The following is a 23,613-nucleotide window of genomic DNA, read 5'->3' as shown; positions in this document are numbered from 1 at the left end:
GCAATGATTGTGCTTTTGTTAAATCATCACCCGTTTGGTGAAGTTGAAGTAGCCTGTAATTCGATGTTAACAGGCACCGCTTTGATCATATGCAACACAGGACAAGCTAGTTAACCGCGTAATATCATCAACCATGTGTAGTTAATTAGTGATTATGTGAAGATTGATTGTTTTTGATAAGATAAGTTTAATGTTAGCTAGCAACTTACCATGGCTCCTTGCAGCCACAAGGTCCTTTTGATGCTGCACTCGCGTAACAGGTGGTCAGCCTGCCACGCAGTCTCCTCGTGGATTGCAATGTAATTGGCCATAATCGGCATCCAAAAAGGCAGATTACAGATTGTTATGCAGATTACTGATTATTATGAGAACTTTGAAATCAGCCATGCCGATTAATCGGTCAACCTTTAGTCTATATACTACTCTAAGAAGGCTCCCCTTTCTAAGGTTTCTTACCCTATCTGCAGGGACCAGACAGAATAAACTCCAGGAGGCAAACGGTGGGATATAGCCTGGGCTGGCATCACAGTGCTCTGACATCTATGGCCAATCATCTCTGACCAGTAAGGAAGGATGTGCTATAATATACAACAAAGGAAAGGATGAAACTAAGTATATTCACCCTCATTAAGTACAGGGCCAGCTCTAGCCTTTTGGGGGCCCTAAGCGAGATTTGGTAGTCCCCCCCCCCCATACAAAAAACATCTGTTATACGGTTCATTTCAATTCTATCAATTTTGCCATGAGGTGGAATCAAATCAAATGTTATTTGTGACATGCTTCGTAAACAACAGGTGTGTTACTTGAAATGCTTACTTTTACGGGTCCTTCCCAACAATGCAGAGAAAAAAAATAAAAAGAGAAATGTTGAAATTCTACAAATTTTGCCATGACTTAGGCCATGTTAATAATATCTGAGTGAGAGTGACTAACAAAAATCAATGGGGGGCCCCTGGAGGTCAGGGCCCCTGGGCACCTGCCCTGCATGCCTGGTCAGTATTCAGCCATAATTACTACAAATTTACAGTACCTTCAGAAAGTATTCACACCCCTCAACTTTTTTCAAATGTTGTTGTGTTACAGCCTGAATTTAAAATGGATTAATTTGAGATTTTGTGTCATTTACCACACAATACCCCATAATGTCAAAGTGTAATTATTACAGAAGTAATAAAAAATGTGAAGCTGAGATGTCTTGAGTCAATAAGTATTCAACCAATTTGTTATGGAAAAATGTTATTTTTAAGTCAAAAAATAAGTTCACCCACTTTGTATGCAATAATAGTGTTTAACAGGATTTTTCAGTGACTACCTCATCTATGTACCCCACACATACAATTTTCTGTAAGGCCCCTCAGTCGAACAGTGAATTTCAAACACAGATTCAACCACAAAGACCAGGGAGATTTTCCAATGCCTTCGCAAAGAAGGGCACCTATTGGTAGATGACAAAACAAAAAGCAGAGATTGAGCATGGCGAAGTAATTAATTACACTTTGGATGGTGTATCAATACACCCAACGATACAGGCGATCTTCCTAACTCAGTTGCTGGAGAGGAAGGAAACCGCTCAGGGATTTCACCATGAGTTCAATGGTGACTTTAAAACAGTTACAGAGTTTAATGGCAGTGATAAGAAAAAATTGAGGATGGATCAACAACATTGTAATTACTCCACAATTAGAAGGAAGCCTGTACAGAATAAACATATTCCAAAACATGCATCCTGCTTAAGACTCTTCATATTTTCAAGCATGGTGGTGGTTGCATCATGTTATGGGTATGCTTGTCATTGGTATGGACTAAGGAGTTTTATGGGGGAATAAAAATAAATGGAATTGCGCTAAGCACAGGCAAAATCCTAGAGGAAAACCTGGTTCAGTCTGCTTTCCAACAGACACTGGGATACAAATTCACCTTTCAGCAGGACAATAACCTAAAACACAAGGACTGAAGTTGCTTACCAAGACTACATTGGATGTTACTGAGTGGCCTAGTTATAGTTTTGACTTAAATCTTCTTGAAAATCTATGTATGACTTGAAAATGGCTGCCTAGCAATGATAAACAACCAACATGACAGAGCTTGAACAATTTTTTAAAGAATGTGCAAATATTGTACAATCCAGGTGTGCATTGATTCTAGCATGTATTGAGTGTGAATACTTATGTAAATGAGATATCTGTATTTAATTTTCAATAAATTTGCTAACATTTATAAAAACATGTTTTCACTTTGTCATTATGTGGTGTTGTGTGTTGATGGGTCTGAAAAATATATATTTAATCCATTTTGAATTTAGGTTGTGGAATAAGTGTGGAATAAGTCAAGGGGTATGAAAGCTTTCTGAAGGGCACTGTAGATAGTTGGCTAGACTGACTTACCAATTTAAAAATGGGTTAATTGAGTGACTGTCAGTGACTGACGTAAGAGAAAAACTGCTGATACACAACCAAAAATGTCAAACTTGCACCCTTGTGTGTTCTACTATTCTAACTCATACCAGTAATTTGGGACCCCAACTAATTATTATAATTCTTTGCAGTTTTAAAGCAAGTTTTCTGCAGTTCTACACATTTTGCCATGGGGCGGAGAGAAAATGTGGCAATTTTATTTTTAAAAGTACATACCCTTCTAAAAATGTTGAATTTTTGTTTGTTTGTTGTTTGACAGCTAATTTCCTGCAATTCTACCCCATTTGAAATGACTTATGCCATGTTATTAATGATATCTGAGTGAGAGTGACAAAAAAATGTATGGGGGGCCGGCGTGCCATGATTACTACAAGTTTAGTTAGCTGGCTAGACTAATTTAACAATATAAGAATGGTTAGCTGACATGGCTAATTCAATGACTGTCAGTGACTGACATAACAATATAAAAATGGCTAATTCACAACCAAATTTTGAACTTGCACCTTGTGTATTCCACTATTCTAACTCTCAACAGTAAGTTGAGACCTAGACTGAGATGAAGAGACAAGGAGAACAGAGAAGACACATCGGTGAAGGTATAATAATAGACTATTAAAATACAACAGAGGACATAAAGACAGAGAGAGAGAGAAAAAAGGCAGTAAAGAAAGTGAGGAGACAGCCAGAAAAAGGGCAACAGTAGGGGTGTTGACGCTGTGTCACCGTCTCCTAGGGACCCGGGATGCCCACACTGTGCCAACCATGACATCACCACTGCCACTCGGCGGGCCTACACTGCCAATAAATATCTCACCTCCAACTCTCCTGACCAAACCATCCTTCACTCTTGTTTCACTATATTGCATCCAAAACCATTGCTTCGTTTACCTTTTACATTATTCCATCTAGCTCCATGTAGGCTACAGAGGAGCTTGACTCTTAGGTAAGAGGCTGTGAGGGGAGACGGAAGAGTCATTTCTCAAAAATCATTAAGAATTAGGGAAGTGAATTGTATGATGCCGCAAGACGCAAACGATTAGAAGTTGGTAATGAACACTAATTGCACCACAACTTTGTGCTTGTGTAACCACAACTCATCTACAGCCCACACAGCCAGTAACACATCGGAATATCTCTTCTGCATATTGCATGGCAAATGCTCTCAGGGTAGCCAACACACACACAATCCTAAGGTGGGCATCTCCTCTCCATACTTATGTCCAAGAGGTGTCAGTGTTCATGTAATGATTATAAAATGGCTGTCACAAATGAGTCAGATGCACAGTGACATGTCATCCATCACCATGACAAACCCAAGACAGGGTCACAGGGTTGAATAGACAACAACCAGGGGACACGAATTGTGAAAAATACCTGTCAAGGTGACCTTCAGCACAATGACAAGTGATACCATGATACCATTGCTTAAGGTGAGAAAACCCAGAGAGAAAAATAACATTCTCCGTCCTTTTCCATCTCACAAACCTTATTTTGGGAATCCAGCAAGCAAGGAGGTGGAAATTCCCATAAAATATCCCATAGATATGTCTTCAAGTGAATGTTAAGCGCTATGTAACATTTTTGGACAACGGATTTCCATTATGGAGGTTATGCATTCAAAACTTTTCGGCCCACTCATGTTTTGTCCCTCACTGTATTTGTGATTTGGATTGTGTCCTTACTTGGAGTGTTGAAATGTATGAGTATGTTTGTTGAGGCTTGAGGCATTTGTCTTCCCTTCAAGACAAAAGCTCACACAATACACACACAAAAAAAAAAAATCAAGAATAGCTGCAACCCATATCATGAGAATGACACCAAGCCAGCATGGTGACAAATCTAATCCTTTCGTTTCCTCGGGGAGACTTTTAGTATGGAACTCTACGTCAAAAAAAAATGCAGGGATGTAGGCTACATGAAATTGATCTCCCCAAAAGGACCATCTTTGCTTGCACGGCTCGCTTGAGCCCAAGCACCTCAGTGCCTAAAGGTGTGTCAGGCCAATTGGATGCCTGGTACTCCAGGCCTAGTCAGCAGATTTGGGATCAGGATGGGAGATGGAGCAGGACGACCATTGGGGACCAGTGGGAATAGAAGCCTTCAGTAGAGGATCAATGTTTACTGCTGTACTGCGCCGTTCAAGGGAAACATAACATCAGCCCAATATGCCTGCTTTCAGCAATAATTGCCTGTCTGTGCTGTGACTGCTGTCTGTTCGCTCGTTCGACTGCTCGTACTCCCGCTCTGTCTCTCTGATAATGAAGATAAAACTATCTGTCCTTTCTCTTTGCTCATTTGAGCTGTTCTTGACATAACACGGACTTAGTCTTTTACCAAATAGGGCTGTCTTCTGTATACAAACCCTACCTTGTCACAACACAACTGATTGGCTCAAACGCATTAAGAAGGAAAGAAATTCCACAAATGAACTTTTAACCAGGCACACCTGTTCATTGAAATGCATTCCAGGTGACTACCTCATGAAGCTGGTTGAAAGAATACCAAGATTATGCAAAGCTGTCATGGAGGCAAAGGGTGGCTACTTTGATGAATATATATTTTGATTTGTTTAACACTTTTTTTGGTTACTAAATGATTCCATAGGTGTTATTTAATCGTTTTGATGTCTTCACTATTGTTCTACAATGTAGAAAATAGTACAAATAAAGAAAACCCTTGAATGACTAGGTGTGCCCAGACTTTTGAATGGCACTGTGTGTGTGTATATATATATATATATAATTACGACGAATTATAACACTGTATGATCAGATTATAAACATAATTGTATATGTTCCAGCACACATATCAATAACTGTGCTAAACCATGAGTCATGCATTCACCGGACTTTGGGTATATGAACAGGAATAAGCAATTAAGCAACTTCCGCATGGTTGACTTAGGGCTTGATTCAATCAAATCTGCTTTAGCCAACATCCGCATAGCGATTGTTTTGGCAGTGTCTGTTTTGGAGGGTAAATCAGACCGAGTGCTGTGTGAAACAATGGTGACACAGTACTCAGTCTGGTTAGACCAAGCTAGGCAATGTAGCTAGCTAGACTAAATCACAGCTTTATGTAAGGCAACACACATTGGACCATCTTTGAATGGCGGATTGTATTTTGGCCAAGCTATTCCGAGCCTTATTACTGTTATTATTGTTGTCTGTGTGTTTGCGTGTGCATGTTTGTTTCTTTGTTTGCATGGCTTCCTTCTTGGAATCCTGTTGTTATTCATAGATTGCACTTCGCTTCAACAAATGAGTTGATCTAAATAAAAGGTCTCCGTGATTACATTCATTCGAACATATTTCCCCAGACGTGCAACCTGCCAGCCAGGTCATGAACCAACACTCCTAATCCCGGTGTGAGAGTGGTTCTTTGTTTCAAACCCAATCCCAAATCCTGACAGATTAGGAAGTAAGCACCCTGTTGAGTCAATAATGCACAGTCCAGACGCCAAATCTATGGCGAGACGAACTGACTAGAAATGAAGATACTGTTCTCAACACTTCCTCGTTGGTTTTCGGTCAAATTCAGGAATAACAATGACCTCGTGTTAAAGAAACCAGGATTTGTATTGCACTAAATAGCGATATTAGGCCTAATGTGCAACATAATGTTCTATTTTCTCCCGAGATTGCCAAACAATTTGTATTTTGATATAAAGCTCATCGGTCATTAATGTTTCAACCTCTGTGTTGAGAAGTCAGGTTTTTACCATCATTCTGGTTTTAAAGTGCACCAAAAATGACACTAACCATAAGCCTTAGCATTTCTGCAGACACAAACATACCCTGGGTCTGTTCTAACGCGACCACCTGCAAATCTAAGGCTGATTGTTCTTCCTTTGTGGGAGTGGTAGCAAACCAACCTTTATTTGCATGCAATTAACATATATTAATATGTATTACCATTTCTCCCGACAGTGGAAGAACTGTTCGGTGTGATGCATGAAACAGAGGCTAGTTCACCCGCACCACGCACAATGAGCGGCAGAGGCTCCCAAACTATGATCAATAGTCTGGCGAGGCACACTGCAATGTTTCAGACAGCACTCAATCCCCGCTCTTCCAAATAGAAAGTGAGGTAGTGGTGTTTGAACTAGGGCTAAGACTCCATCGATTTGAAACTATTAAGTAAGTCGTTGTAGCAAATTATACACGCATAATGACGACGGTAATCGCAACGTCCTTCAATTAGAAATGTATTTCAAGCGGATGAAGTTGGATCACCTGATCGTGCCTGTCTGCCAGTTTCAACCAGAATGCTTTGGCAGACCACTACTGTTTATTAAGCTTATGTCTATGGATGTGGAATGGCCAGATAGATTTTTATGGATATGGTTATTTAAATCACAAAATTTCCTATAAACCTGGTAATGCGAATTGAATGAATGGGACCGTAAATAAAACGGCAACACACTCCATAATCTATGTTGCCTACAGCTATGGCAAATGTCTCTATTTGCCTTGGAGGTTGCGTCATGAAATTGACAACCAAAGGGCTTGATTCAATCTGTATCGCAAAAGTTCAGCGCTATAGCGCGATTGAAATTTAAAGGCAATGATGCGTGAACATTGCCATTCACGGTAAAATTGGCACATGACGTCTCAACTGGAAATTACCTTTCAATTTAAACTGCCCTAACTACAGCGATACAGATTGAATTGAGCCCAAAGCCTTCCCAAAGCACACCAGAACACGTGTCTTGTTTTTCCTACAGACCATTGTCCAGTCTACATATCTGCTGAAATTACCACAACCCTATCAGGAAACAAAGCATTTATCCTAGTAAAGTGTATGTAGGCTGTGTGGGTTGAACAGTGGGTAGCAACGACAGTGTGACTCAACACAGTAGCCTCAGGCTAAACCTAGCCTTGCTAAGCTAGCCAATAGCTCTACAAAGCTCAATGAAATGCTATAGGCTACAACTGACATGGCTAGCTCCTAGAGAGCACCCAAACAGGTTTATCTAATGCACATTAGCTTTGACTTTTGCCCACAAAAGCATTTAGCTGACTGTCAAGCTGGTGCACTTTCACTCGACTCTGGTGGGTGAGAAAGCTACATTATGTTCAAGTTGTTCTTCGTTGGGATTCAAAGCATTACCCCAAAATTTGTGCCTGCGAGCCTGATTATTTTATTGTAAAAAAAATACAAAAATAAAATCCCAATGGTAGCCCCTCCACTTTACAGTCATACTAATGCCTAATTCATTCATTTACATAAACTTTCATTATAATACAGAAGGAGAATGAATGCAGTATCCTATCAATTCACTAACATCATTTGAATCCCTCTTTCATCCCTGCTATTCCTCTGTTGATCAGTATTTCCATTCAGCATCACTGGTCGTAGTCGGCAGGGCAAGCAGGCACGCACACATAGGCTGCATCTGAGTCACACAGACCATTGCTGAGTCACTGGAGGTCTGGGACAGTCCCAATTCACCCAGCACAACACTAGTATCCATAGGTAACAACATTGCTACAGAATCTCAAAGAAAAATGTACTAATCACATCGTATTAAACAGCAGAACAAATAATCTTCATGACACATTTCTTTACAACATTCACAATAACACAGAAAGCATGCTGCCCTAGGCAATAGCTGAACAAAGAAAATCAATACCAACATTTCTGACATTGACAAACGAGACTAATTCATCCAGTTTACGATGAATGATCTTAAAATCTTTAGAAAATGCACCCATTCCTAAGTGACGTAAACTTTATTATAGTCTATTTGGGAGTTTAGATGGACGTTTGTGCGTGCTTGTTTTGATTCTCAATATTGTCCTCGATGTACGGAGAAGTAAACACACGTAACGTCGTTCTCAACAACGTATCCATATCACGCCCACTCGCGGTTAAAATAACATACATCATCCAACCGAGCGGAACGAATCGAACTAAAGCTCAAGGCGCCCAGTGGAAACAAACCAGCATTCTATTGAGCCGATTTAATTGCATTCCTATCTCAACATACTCAATTCTACATCTTAATGAATACCACGGCTACATTTTTTAAACCTGATACAGTTCAATATTAAAACGAATTATGCCACATGCGCGTGTCTAATCTTCACTTCATAGTGCATTAATCCAGTTACTTTGGACGAGGCAAAGAGTGGTTAAACTCCGTCACCTGAGCGTTCTGTACCGCTCTCCCATATGTCAAGGTAGGTTTAAATGAGTGTCTGATTATTTAATGACTTAGTACTGTCTGGCATTTTTTTCCAACAAATTACTGTCACGGCAAATATGCTATTCAAACAATAAGAATTATATGTGAGTTAAAAAGTCAACCTGTACACGGGAATAGGGTGGATAAATCAGATGCGTCTAAAAATGGGCTCACATTGTTTCTGATGAAATACATTGAAATGTAATGCAGTCATCTGAGGATAAAGGGAGAGGAGCCAGTCACCCTACGTCACAAGTCTATCGGTACTCATATAGTCTACCATTGATCAATTCCATGCAAACATAAGGATAACGGACTCCATTTTAGGAACGGCTGAACATATAGCCTAATCATTCGGCATATTTTATGTAAAACCGATTTGCCAGGATTACTTGTCATAGACAGATTTACATACCGTTACGGATGCCGAGCCACTTAAGCGTAGAGTCGTGTGTCTAGAAACCAGAGAGGAGCATTGGTGGTGTGCGCGTCAAGCGCGCGGGCGGGGTGAGAAGGAGGAGGATGAGGGAGGGATTGGAGAGAAGATTGGCAGATTTGGATACGAATGCAGGCCTGTGGCAAAGCGGAACGGGATGCGGCAACATCATCTGCAGCCACCAGCCGCCTATGGTTCAGCTACGAATTTTTGGGCCAGTGAGGGGCGCTATGCGACTCACATATTGCACCAGCTTTAACTCTTCCACTGCTAAGACTAAGCACAAAACATTCTGGGACAACAATTCGGCCCTGTCCGCACCACCAACTCATCTTAAAAAACGCAAATCCTACAATATATATAGTGCAATTCAGAAAGTATTCACACCACTTGACTTTTGCCACATTTTGTTGTTACAGCCTAAATGTAACATTTATTCAATTTAGATTATGTGTCACTGACCTACACACAATACCCCATAATGTCAAAGTGGAATTATGTTCATCACACATTTTTACAAATGAATTAAAAATGAAAAGCTGAAATGTCTTGAGTCAATAAGTATTCAACCCCTTTCTTATGGCAAAGCCTAAATAGGTTCAGGAGTAAAAATGTGCTTAACAAGTCACATAATGAGTTGCATGGACTCACTTTGTGTGCAATAATAGTGTTTAAAATGATTTTTGAATGACTACCTCAACTCTGTACCCCACACATATGTAAGGTCCCTCAGTCGAGCAGTGCATTTCAAACCCAGATTGAACCACAAAGACCAGGGAGGTTTTCCAATGGGTGAAATAATAATAATAAGTCAGATACTGAATATCCCTTTGAGCATGGTGAAGTTATTACACGTTGGATGGTGCATCAATACACACAGTCACTACAAAGATACAGGCGTCCTTCCTAACTCAGTTGCCGGAGAGGAAGGAACCACTCAGGGATTTCACCATGAAGCCAATGGTGACTTTAAAACAGTTACAGAGTTTATTGGCTGTGATAGGAGAAAACTGAGGATGGATAAACAACATTGTAGTTACTCCACAATACTAACCTTAATGACAGAGTGAAAAGAAGGAAGCCAGTAGAGAATACAAATATTCCAAAACATGCATCCTGTTTGCAATAAGGCACTAAATGAATCTGGAAAACAATGTGGCAACATTTTTTACTTAATGTCCTTAATACAAAGCGTTATGTTTGGGGCAAATACAACACATCACTGAGTACCACTCTTTATATTTTCAAGAATGGTGGTGGCTGCATCATGTTATGGGTATGCTTGTTAGGATAAAAAATAAATTGAATAGAGCTAAGCACAGGCAAACTCCTAAAACACCAGGACTGGAGTTGCTTACCAAGATGACATTGAATGTTCCTGAGTGGCTTAGTTACAGTTTTGACTTGAAAATGGCTGTCTAGGAATGATCAACAACCAACTTGACATAGCTGGAATAACTTTAAAAAGAATGTAAAAATATTGTACGATCCAGGTGTGCAAAGATCTTAGAGACTTACCCAGAAAGACTCAGCTATAATCACTGCCAAAGGCTATTCTAACATGACTTGAGGGTGTGAATACTTCATTTTCAATAAATTAGCAAAAAAAAACACATGTGGTGATCATCCGTTCACCTACTCTGCATCTCACAAAGACATGGTGGTTGGAACCAAAAATCTCAAATTTGGACTCATCAGACCAAAGGACAGATTTCCACAGGTTTAATGTCCATTGCTCTTGTTTCTTGGCCCAAGCAAGTCTCTTCTTATTATCGGTGTCCTTTAGTAGTGGTTTCTTTGCAGCAATTTGACCACGAAGGCCTGATTCACACAGTCTCCTCTGAACAGTTGATGTTGAGATGTGTCTGTTACTTGAACTATGTGAAGCATTTATTTGCCTCAATTTCTGAGGCTGGTAACTTCAAAGAACCTATACTCTGCAGCAGAGATAACTTTGGGTCTTCCTTTCCTGTGGCGGTCCTCATGAGAGCCAGTTTCATCAGAGTGCTTGATGGTTTTTGCGACTGCACTTGAAGAAACTTTCAAAGTTCTTGAAATGTTCCAGATTGACTGGCCTTCATGACTTAAATTAATGATGGATTGTCGTTTCTCTTTTCTTATTTGAGCTGTTCTTGCCATAATATGGACTTGGTCTTTTGACAAATAGGGCTATCTTCTGTATACCACCACTACACAACTGATTGGCTCAAACGCATTAAGAAGGAAATAACTTCCACAAATTAACTTTTAACAAGGCACCTCTATTGAAATGCATTCCAGGTGACTACCTCATGAAGCTGGTTGAGAGAATGCCAAGAGTGTGCAAAGCTGCAATCAAGGCAAAGGGTGGCTACTTTGAAGAATCTAAAATATATGTTGATTTGGTTAACACTCTTTTGGTTAGTACATGATTCCATATGTGTTATTTTGGAGTTTTGATGTCTTCATTATTCTTCCACAATGTAGAAAATAGTCAAAATAAAGAAAAACCCTGGAATGAGTAGGTGTGTCCAAACTGTATATATACAGTACATTCGTAAAATATCTCGACCCCTTGACTTTTTCCACATTTTGCTACGTTAGTCCAAAACAAACAACAACTTCACACAATTCTGTCATATACGCAAAATGTTTAGACTGGGAAGCATGCAACAGGCTTAAGATAAGTGTTTAACATGTCATTAACCACATCAATATGATTTTGTCATTTGATCCCCATATGCAATGTAGTTGACGCTGCATTAAATCATTCACTGATTTACAGACGACCTGGAACTTAACCAAAGATTGCCAGCTACAGAGTCAGACGTGGCACCAGTGTAATTCTGAGGGTCATCCAAAACTCATTGTCATTAGCATCTCTTTTGTAAATGAATTAGGGTGGAGTTTCCCCTAGGTACAGATCTAGGATCATCTTCCCCTTCCCCAATCCTAACCTAACCATTATTGGTGGGAATGCAAAACTGGCCCAAGATCAGCGTCTCTGGGCAACTTAACACCTACATCTCAGAAGGTATGCTACATTTCACTGCTCAGCAGTGCTCTTTTTATACCTCACCTAATAACACACATACACACCCCAAAGTAAACATTCCTGCCATGGACTATGTTCTGTTACAGTATGTGTCCAGGGCTGATACGCCCCCCGTCAACCCAGGGTTGGATTCTGTTTGGCCCACCAGGGTACCATTGATGTGTGTGGTGTGGGAATGGTCTGATAGATCAATGGGATGATGAGATGGTTGTCGTCCCTCTGAACTAAGCTTTAGCTCTCTCTCTCTCTCTCTCTCTCTCTCTCTCTCTCTCTCTCTCTCTCTCTCTCTCTCTCTCTCTCTCTCTCTCTCTCTCTCTCTCTCTCTCTCTCTCTCTCTCTCTCTCTCTCTCTCTCTCTCTCTCTCTCTCTCTCTCTCTCTCTCTCTCTCTCTCTCTCTCTCTCTCTCTCTCTCTCTCTCTCTCTCTCTCTCTCTCTCTCTCTCTCTCTCTCTCTCTCTCTCTCTCTCTCTCTCTCTCTCTCTCTCTCTCTCTCTCTCTCTCTCTCTCTCTCTCTCTCTCAGGCCCTGGGATCAATATGAATGTTTTGAATAATTCAACATCTGCTTCAATAATGCATGCTGTGTGCACATACATACACACCGTTTTGGAGAGATGGTGCTCTTACACCAGGGTCTGTGCTATCCCGGGATCCTTTGGATGTACATACCCCATTGAAATGTAAATTGGTTAGGGTAAGGCTAGGGGTTAAGGTTTAGGGTAGGGACGTCCCAAGGATACCACAGACCCTCACGCCAGGTGCCCCCGAAGCCACGTTTTACTCTTGGCTATTTGATTCTCTATTTGTAATCATGGGATTTTTTCCCCCCCATTCATAGTATACATTTGTGAGGTTCCACAACTGTATCAAGTCTACATGAAACGAATCTAATCATTGACATTGCCTTGTGCTTTTGGGTCTTGTAGATTTTCATGTTGTACTGAATTACCACAAAAGGGAGAGATTTAAAAAGAGTAGAAAATATGTAAACAACTGGTACAGTATGCGCCGTAATTGGCCATTAGCCCTGCACCAAAGATCATTCCTGGGTTTCTAAGATATCCACTCACCCTCTCCTGCTGGCTCAAGAAATGGTCAAATCACAAGGATCCATACCCCGCTGTGCCGAAGTACTGTCTGAGTCTTTAATCTGAGATGCTAAATATCTGGCACCAAAGAGAATACTCTTACCTTGCAAAACCTCACCATTTTTTTTTTATTTTTTTTTGCTTCCGGGTTGGAGCGAGCGGTCGCATTCGCACTTCGGTCCGCAAGTAGTATTACTTTTCATTACTTTTCATTACATTTCATTATAGTACAACGGTTTGATTTGTCTAATCTTAGCAATTTCTTCTTAGCTAGCTACATAGCCATCTTTGTATCAAAGATAATTGCGTAATTATCGTATTCCGTCGTCCTAACGTAGTCTACTGCCCAGCAGCTAGCCACATAGCTAACGTCCACCGTATAGCAGCACCGTAGAAACTATTACACTCAACTGAACGACTTGATTAGTGTAGTGTTAGCTAGCTACATAGTTACATGCTAGCTACATGTTAGCTAGCTACACATACATAGTTGTCTTTGCTGTCTTCGTATCCAAGATAATTGTGTAGTTTAGAGTGTGTAGTCTTAGAGTGATTATCTTAATTTACCGAGGTTAGCTAGCCAGCTATTTGTAGTCCTTAACGTAGGAGACACTGCTAGCTAGCTAACAGCTAACAGCTAACAGCTAGCCAACGTCTACCAAATTAACTTCCCACTCAACAACCCGGTCGCATTCCGCTTCGCTCCACAGGTAGTATCACATTTTCATTTAATTTCATTACAGCACAACGGTTTGATTTGCTTGATCGTAGCTAGCTACATAGCTAGCTACATAGCCGTCCTTGTATCAAAGATAATTGTGTAGTCTAGAGCGATTTTCTAGGTTAGCTAGCCAGCTATTGTCGTTCTTTTAACGCAACGTAACATAATCAACACTGCTAGCTAGCCAGCTAGCCCCCGAATAGCTGCACTGTAGAAACTATTACACTCAACGGAACGACTTGATTAGTGTAGTGTCAACAACGCAGCCACTGCCAGCTAGCCTACTTCAGCAGTACTGTATCATTTTAATCATTTTAGTAAATAAGATTCTTGCTACGTAAGCTTAACTTTCTGAACATTCGAGACGTGTAGTCCACTTGTCATTCCAATCTCCTTGCATTAGCGTAGCCTCTTCTGTAGCCTGTCAACTATGTGTCTGTCTATCCCTGTTCTCTCCTCTCTGCACAGACCATACAAACGCTCCACACCGCGTGGCCGCGGCCACCCTAATCTGGTGGTCCCAGCGCGCACGACCCACGTGGAGTTCCAGGTCTCCGGTAGCCTCTGGAACTGCCGATCTGCGGCCAACAAGGCAGAGTTCATCTCAGCCTATGCCTCCCTCCAGTCCCTCGACTTCTTGGCACTGACGGAAACATGGATCACCACAGATAACACTGCTACTCCTACTGCTCTCTCCTCGTCCGCCCACGTGTTCTCGCACACCCGAGAGCTTCTGGTCAGCGGGGTGGTGGCACCGGGATCCTCATCTCTCCCAAGTGGTCATTCTCTCGTTCTCCCCTTACCCATCTGTCTATCGCCTCCTTTGAATTCCATGCTGTCACAGTTACCAGCCCTTTCAAGCTTAACATTCTTATCATTTATCGCCCTCCAGGTTCCCTCGGAGAGTTCATCAATGAGCTTGATGCCTTGATAAGCTCCTTTCCTGAGGACGGCTCACCTCTCACAGTTCTGGGCGACTTTAACCTCCCCACGTCTACCTTTGACTCATTCCTCTCTGCCTCCTTCTTTCCACTCCTCTCCTCTTTTGACCTCACCCTCTCACCTTCCCCCCCTACTCACAAGGCAGGCAATACGCTCGACCTCATCTTTACTAGATGCTGTTCTTCCACTAACCCCATTGCAACTCCCCTCCAAGTCTCCGACCACTACCTTGTATCCTTTTCCCTCTCGCTCTCATCCAACACTTCCCACACTGCCCCTACTCGGATGGTATCGCGCCGTCCCAACCTTCGCTCTCTCTCCCCCGCTACTCTCTCCTCTTCCATCCTATCATCTCTTCCCTCTGCTCAAACCTTCTCCAACCTATCTCCTGATTCTGCCTCCTCAACCCTCCTCTCCTCCCTTTCTGCATCCTTTGACTCTCTATGTCCCCTATCCTCCAGGCCGGCTCGGTCCTCCCCCCCGCTCCGTGGCTCGACGACTCATTGCGAGCTCACAGAACAGGGCTCCGGGCAGCCGAGCGGAAATGGAGGAAAACTCGCCTCCCCTGCGGACCTGGCATCCTTTCACTCCCTCCTCTCTACATTTTCCTCCTCTGTCTCTGCTGCTAAAGCCACTTTCTACCACTCTAAATTCCAAGCATCTGCCTCTAACCCTAGGAAGCTCTTTGCCACCTTCTCCTCCCTCCTGAATCCTCCTCCCCCTACCCCCCTCCCTCTCTGCAGATGACCATTTTGAAAAGAAGGTCGACGACATCCGATCCTCGTTTGCTAAGTCAAACGACACCGCTGGTTCTGCTCACACTGCCCTACCCTGTTCTCTGACCTCTTTCTCCCCTCTCTCTCCAGATGAAATCTCGCGTCTTGTGACGTCCGGCCGCCCAACAACCTGCCCGCTTGACCCTATCCCCTCCTCTCTTCTCCAGACCATTTCCGGAGACCTTCTCCCTTACCTCACCTCGCTCATCAACTCATCCCTGACCGCTGGCTACGTCCCTTCCGTCTTCAAGAGAGCGAGAGTTGCACCCCTTCTGAAAAAACCTACACTCGATCCCTCCGATGTCAACAACTACAGACCAGTATCCCTTCTTTCTTTTCTCTCCAAAACTCTTGAACGTGCCGTCCTTGGCCAGCTCTACCGCTATCTCTCTCAGAATGACCTTCTTGATCCAAATCAGTCAGGTTTCAAGACTAGTCATTCAACTGAGACTGCTCTTCTCTGCATCACGGAGGCGCTCCGCACTGCTAAAGCTAACTCTCTCTCCTCTGCTCTCATCCTTCTAGACCTATCGGCTGCCTTCGATACTGTGAACCATCAGATCCTCCTCTCCACCCTCTCCGAGTTGGGCATCTCCGGCGCGGCCCACGCTTGGATTGCGTCCTACCTGACAGGTCGCTCCTACCAGGTGGCGTGGCGAGAATCTGTCTCCTCACCACGCGCTCTCACCACTGGTGTCCCCCAGGGCTCTGTTCTAGGCCCTCTCCTATTCTCGCTATACACCAAGTCACTTGGCTCTGTCATAACCTCACATGGTCTCTCCTATCATTGCTATGCAGACGACACACAATTAATCTTCTCCTTTCCCCCTTCTGATGACCAGGTGGCGAATCGCATCTCTGCATGTCTGGCAGACATATCAGTGTGGATGACGGATCACCACCTCAAGCTGAACCTCGGCAAGACGGAGCTGCTCTTCCTCCCGGGGAAGGACTGCCCGTTCCATGATCTCGCCATCACGGTTGACAACTCCATTGTGTCCTCCTCCCAGAGCGCTAAGAACCTTGGCGTGATCCTGGACAACACCCTGTCGTTCTCAACTAACATCAAGGCGGTGGCCCGTTCCTGTAGGTTCATGCTCTACAACATCCGCAGAGTACGACCCTGCCTCACACAGGAAGCGGCGCAGGTCCTAATCCAGGCACTTGTCATCTCCCGTCTGGATTACTGCAACTCGCTGTTGGCTGGGCTCCCTGCCTGTGCCATTAAACCCCTACAACTCATCCAGAACGCCGCAGCCCATCTGGTGTTCAACCTTCCCAAGTTCTCTCACGTCACCCCGCTCCTCCGCTCTCTCCACTGGCTTCCAGTTGAAGCTCGCATCCGCTACAAGACCATGGTGCTTGCCTACGGAGCTGTGAGGGGAACGGCACCTCAGTACCTCCAGGCTCTGATCAGGCCCTACACCCAAACAAGGGCACTGCGTTCATCCACCTCTGGCCTGCTCGCCTCCCTACCACTGAGGAAGTACAGTTCCCGCTCAGCCCAGTTAAAACTGTTCGCTGCTCTGGCCCCCCAATGGTGGATCAAACTCCCTCACGACGCCAGGACAGCGGAGTCAATCACCACCTTTCCGGAGACACCTGAAACCCCACCTCTTTAAGGAATACCTAGGATAGGATAAGTAATCCTTCTCACCCCCCCCCCCTAAAAGATTTAGATGCACTATTGTAAAGTGGCTGTTCCACTGGATGTCATAAGGTGAATGCACCAATTTGTAAGTCGCTCTGGATAAGAGCGTCTGCTAAATGACTTAAATGTAAATGTAAATGTAATTCTCAATATACTTTCTACAGTTCCCCACAACAGATAAATACACTCCACCTATTTCTGTGGGTGAGTACAGGGAGGAATATTGTACCTCTGAGAAACTACTTGAACTGTCGAGCGTTGAACATGAAAAATGGACGCTGGCAAAAACCTTGATTCATGTATTGCTCTTTCTGAAACATTTTCAGTGAAACCTCAGCGAAAGAAAATTAAACCTTACAGTATTAGCGTGCGCTAATATGCCTGATGAGTGTAAATGGGATTAACGGACAGTCAGTCCACCATGATGACATTGTATTTTACTGCTATTGGATTAGCATAGCAGCAGCAGATTGGATGTACTGTAGCTAGTGACTATGGGCCATTGAGTACTTCCGTGCGGTAGCATATGCCTATTTCCCAAATAGCACCCTTTTTTCTGTATAGTGGGTGGCACCCTATTACCTTCATAGTGTAGCACTATGTAGGGAATATGGTGCCATTTTGAGCACAGCCTATAATTTATCGGCATAAGCCTTATACTCATAGTTAATGTCAGCCCATTGTTAGCCTTTTACAATGTTCACTGGATTCTCCCTACAGTATGCACTCCTGTGTATCTCATTTTGACTTCCCTTTCTCAATCTGTAGCCCTGTAAACTCTTTCTCACCTCCTGCTTAGCTGTAATAGCTGTAATGCACTGTAGTAGAGCAAAAACGCTTCCTAGAGAGCACAAGTCAACCCAATGTGCAGGGAGGTGGAAATAGAGAAGTCAAGTGCAAGGCCATGTTCTGTTGGTTTAGATACTACTGACATGTAATGGAAGCTGGCAACTCTTCATCCTCCATTAAAATAATGGCTATTTTTACGGACTCGTTTGCAGTGCGCATGTGCCTGTGTGTGTGTCCTGACCCCGTCCTGTGCAACTGGGTCCTGGACTTTCTGATGGGCCGCCCCCAGGTAGTGAGGGTAGGAAACAACATCTCCACCCCGCTGTTCCTCAACACTGGGGCCCCACAAGGGTGCGTTCTCAGCCCTCTCCTGTACTCCCTGTTCGCCCATGACTGCGTGGCCATGCACGCCTCCAACTCAATCATCAAGTTTGCAGATGACACTACAGTGGTAGGCTTGATTACCACCAACGATGGGAAGGCCTACAGGGAGGAGGTGAGGGCCCTCGGAGTGTGGTGTCAGGAAAATAACCTCACACTCAACATCAACAAAACAAAGGAGATGATTGTGGACTTCAGGAAACAACAGAGGTAGCATCCCCCTATCCACATTGACGGGACAGTAGTGGAGAAGGTGGAAAGTTTTAAGTTACCCGGCGTACACATCACGGACAAACTGAAATGGTCAACCCACACAGACAGTGTGGTGAAGAAGGCACAAAATTGCCTCTTCAACCTCAGGAGGCTGATGAAATTTGTCATCGAAAACACTCACAAACTTTAACAGATGCAAAATCGAGAGCATCCTGTCGGTGCTGTATCACCGCCTGGTACGGCAACTGCTCCGCCCACAACCGTAAGGCTCTCCAGAGGGTAGTGAGTTCTGCAAAACACATCACAGTGGGCAAACTACCTGCACTCCAGGACACCTACACCACCTGATGTCACAGGAAGTCCAAAAAGATCATCAAGGACAACAACCACCCGAGCCACTGCCTGTTCACCCCGCTATCATCCAGAAGCCGAGGTCAGTACAGATGAATCAAAGCTGGGACCGAGAGACTGAAAAACAGCTTCTATCTCAAGGCCATCAGACTGTTAGACATCACTAACATTGAGTGGCTGCTGCCAACATACTGACTCAAATCTCTAGCCACTTTAATAATTAAAAATTGGATGTAATAAATGTATCACTCGTCACTTGATATAATGTTTACATACCCTACATTACTCATCTCATATGTATATACTGTACTCTATTTCATCTACTGCATCATGCCTATGCCGCACAGCCATCGTTCATCCACATATTAATATGTACATATTCTTATTCATTCCTTTACATTTGTGTGTATAAGGTAGTTGTTGTGAAATTGTTAGATTACTTGTTAGATATTACTGCACGGTCGGAACTAGAAGCACAAGCATTTCGCTACACTCGCATTAACATCTGCTAACCATGTGTATATGACCAATACAATTTCATTTGTTTGAATTGTGTGTGTGTGTGTGTGTGTGTGTGTGTGTGTGTGTGTGTGTGTGTGTGTGTGTGTCACAGGAAAAAGTGGGTACCACACGTAAGTGTAAGGGGTGTTCACAATCACATGTGTAACAAGGTTAACTCCAACTATATAAACACTACCATTCCTCCAAAAAAGTAACCCACAGCTCAACCTGGGCTACTACTCAGGGAGACTCAGAGTGCAGGGTGACCCAGTCAGAACCCCCGGGGCTAGCAGGGTAATTAATGGCAGTGACAAGAAGCAGAAGCCAGTTTCAGGGCCCTAAATGAGGTCAGAGAACTGGGCTGCACAGAATCGCAGGACACTAATAGGACCAGGAAGTGTCGGTAATAGAACCAGGAAGTGTCGGTAATAGAACATGGAAGTGTCTACCTCTTGATGACTCTATCACACAGTGTTATAAAGCAGTGCTCTACCACTAGGGTCTGACTTGAATATTTAGAAAGACAAAAGGGTATACACAGGAAGAAGAACAGCCTGGATGCTTGTTAAACATGTTGAATAAGTAACTATATAGTATTCATGGGTATTTTACTATATAGTATTTAACACTTTACTGTACCCCCCCGTATGTGTTCATGAAGTCTTTATAACAGCTTCGTAAGACATAACATTTACCATAGTCAGTCATAAACATTTCTAATAAAGCTTCAACTTTGACAATCAATGTGATTAAGGCTTGATTGCTTGTTGTTGCTGTTAGGTCATTAATACAATACATTCGGATTGTATTCCGATTCCTTCACTCTTACCACATTTCGTTGAATGGAGCAGGGTACAGAGAGATCCTTGATGAAAACCTACCCCAGAGCGCTGAGGACTTCAGACTGGGGAGAAAGCATGTATTGTTGTTGTGCATTGTGCTTCACGTACCACCCCATTACTTTCTTATCATGTGTGTGTGACTGCCTGGCTTAGTTAGAAAGTTCACATGAACTAGCTAACTAATAAGCTAGTGCACATCCAAACGTAAGGAAAAAACATCCTTCTTGAAGCACAAAATTCCCTAGCTAGACGTAGAAGGTGTAAAGGCTTGAAAAAAAATATATGTTTTATGCAGCTTTATTGTTTTAGTTAGAACAAATCTGATGAAAAGGGTGGATTAGACCGTGAAAAAGAGATATTATTTGTCCTTTTTCTTGTCACTCCAGTTAGCTCCCCCACGTGGAGGTTCGTGCTTTCTGATTGGTGCAAAGTCAAGTTGTAGGCCACTGCCGAGCATTCTACAAGTAGAAATGCAGATTCGTCAGTACCAGGTTGGCACGCAGCAGGTTCTAGCAAGAGAAGGAACAACCTCATACTGTGATAAGTACCTATTGGCAGTTTATCAGCAGTCAGATTCTCAGTGTGTTTAATGCTTTACAGTCAAAAGGCTATACAGCCTGTTATTGAACATGCAACTGCTGTAATGAAGCGGCTAATAAAACGTAATTTTTTAAACATTTGCCAAAATGAAATTTGTATGAAAACACTGCTCTAAACAGCGCATCTAATGCGATCGGTTTCATACAGATGTAGGATCTTAATTTGATCACTCTTTTGTTGCTGAGAATGTTTCTGCACAGCAGGAAATGCAAACTTGTTGTGTATTTGAGGTTTAAAAAGGCTTCTAAAGTTTATAATATCCACCTTCAAATATCAGACTTGATTTGCCCTACGAAAAATGTATCAACCCCTTCAGAAAATCTACATAATAATTCACATTTCTTGTTACTCCAGGATGATTTTCCTGCTGTTGCAAACTGGCTCAAATTAAGATCCTACATCTGTATGTGACAGACATTAAAATCTCAGTTCCAAATTTAGAAAGCGGGGAATCTAATAGCCACATTTGGAATGGGTTGCTAATATGACTAGGATTATGTTTTGGCTTTCGGAAAATGAAAGAAAGTTTATATGAAAACGAATAGAATAGGAGAGAAATGCTGGTTAATGGCATGAGGAAGTCTTCACATTTCTATGGTTGGATTTTTGCTAGGCTATTTTGAAGCATTGACATTCCTCATTATTTGAAGTCAAGTAAAACATTCAAGTTTCAAACAATTATACTGCCTCAAACTCACATTTTAACGTGGTAGGCAGTGGTGTCCCATCATTCCTGTTTTGAGAAAATTGGAACCATTGACCCTGGATCTTATTAATGATCATCTACCCACTACCCTCAAGCCGCCTCTAACCTCTGTCATATCACACAATGTATGAATTTTCACATACATTTTTAAGAGGTGATTTTGAAGTCGTAAAGTCAATTTTGGCATCACTGTACTAAAATGTTTTATTATTATTGAATTGGAGGGGATATTGTGCAGTGAGTTTTCTGACATTTTGTCTTTTTGTTGCGCCAACCTAAGATAAAGAATGGCGCATAAAAGTAAAATATATTTTATTTAATATCCTATCATTTCTTACCACATGTTCTGTGTTATCATTTGGGAACCTTCTCATCTAATGATCTAATTCATTTTACAGAGCATTACTGTCTCATATGAATCCATCTGATTGTGGCTTACCGTATCTGACAAACACACACACACTATCCCAGGTCATCTCGCCTCCTCCTCTTCTCCACCTGTGGATCGTGTTGGGGAGGAAGTTCGATATGGCGATTACAGCTGTTTTACGATCCCACCGCTCTCTTGCTTTCCTCCCATATCCCCCTTTCACAGAAATAATAAACGGCCTCACTACAAAGTAACCCATAGGCCTTTTGGGCATTGAAGCCCACATCCGCCCTCATTTCCCTTAGCCCACTGCACCTAGCCCCAATTAACACTGAATGATCTCTGTGTTCTGGGAAGAAGTAACCGGTTGCTTCCCAAATGGTACCATGTTCCCTTTATAGTGCACTGGTCAAAGGTTATGCACTTCATAGGGAATAGGGTGCTATTTAGGATGCAGACTCTGTCTGTTTGTACCATTACTGACTGAGAATAAAATGACCGGGAAAAACAAAACAGTTGAAGGATAGAATAGTGGTTTGTTTGATAGTTTCGGTGGATATTGAGCCAGTTCTGTTGATGGGAACCCGGTGAGCACCATCGATACTCCCCATGTGAGGTTCAGCCTACGCACCTCTGTGTGTATCGGTGACTTAACTAAGCCTAGAAGGACTTAATCAGAGTAAATTGCGGTAATCCACGCCTCATGCCTTGCTTCTCTGCTGGGTGTTAGAGGGGAATGTGTTAGAGACGACCAGAAAGGATACTGCACATCATTGCGGTCAAATCATTTTTAGGTCCGTCAGTGGGAGGGAGAAAGTGTGTATGTGTGTGAGTGCGTGCGTGCGTGCGTGTATGATACACACCCTTGATGCTGTGTGTGAGTATGTTCATTGTTTGTGAGTGTCAAGTACAGATGACAAAATGAATAAACGTATGGAGCAAAATGTAGAAAATGCAGAGAGGCACAAAATTCGCTGCAGACATCCTTTACAACCGAGGAGGCGAATCATGGGGGTTCGCTGCTGCACTTCCGACACCTGAGTGTTCAAACTCCAAGCTCATTTAAGTAACGTACAGTGTTGAAGAAGTCAGTCAGGAAGACTGCACTAAAAGGACCAGACATTGGAAAGGTTAGTGCAATAAGGGTTCCTTGGGATGTCCCTACACTAAACCCTGACCTTAACTTCTACCCTTACCATAACCCTTACCTAACCCTAACCGTTTTAAACTTCAATGGGGTCACGTCAGAGTTCGGACGTCCCAAGGATCCCGTTTAAAATGGTTAAGGTGAGGGTTATGAGGCACTACTTTTGACCAAGGCCCTATAGGGAATAGGGTGCCATTTGGGATGCGCTTGGGTGATCCTTTATGGAACAAATGAAACATTTTGATAAAATAAAGAAAACACAGGCTTCAAAGAGACACATGAATGACACACAGTTTCAATAGGCTTAAGGCTTCAAGGCCACACGGCTGACAACAGGAGTCACATACACTGAGTGTACAAAACATTAGGAACACCTTCCTAAAATTAAGCTGCACCCCCTTTTGCCCGCAGAATAGCCTCAATTCATCGGGGCACGGACTCTACAAGGTGTCGAAAGAGTTCCA

General features: G+C 42.9%; 1 protein-coding gene across 4 annotated transcripts in view; it reads right to left on the bottom strand.

Moving 5' to 3' along the window:
- LOC118396387 (microtubule-associated protein 1B-like) overlaps positions 1-23,613 on the bottom strand; it is a 68,448-nt gene that overhangs the window by 29,842 nt on the left and 14,993 nt on the right. The window lies entirely within an intron of this gene.

This window comes from Oncorhynchus keta, chromosome 17 (assembly GCF_023373465.1).
Source record: "Oncorhynchus keta strain PuntledgeMale-10-30-2019 chromosome 17, Oket_V2, whole genome shotgun sequence".
Taxonomy (NCBI): Eukaryota; Metazoa; Chordata; class Actinopteri; order Salmoniformes; family Salmonidae; genus Oncorhynchus; species Oncorhynchus keta.
Note: the sequence above shows the minus strand (reverse complement) of the source record. Positions and strands in the feature narration are given on the sequence as shown.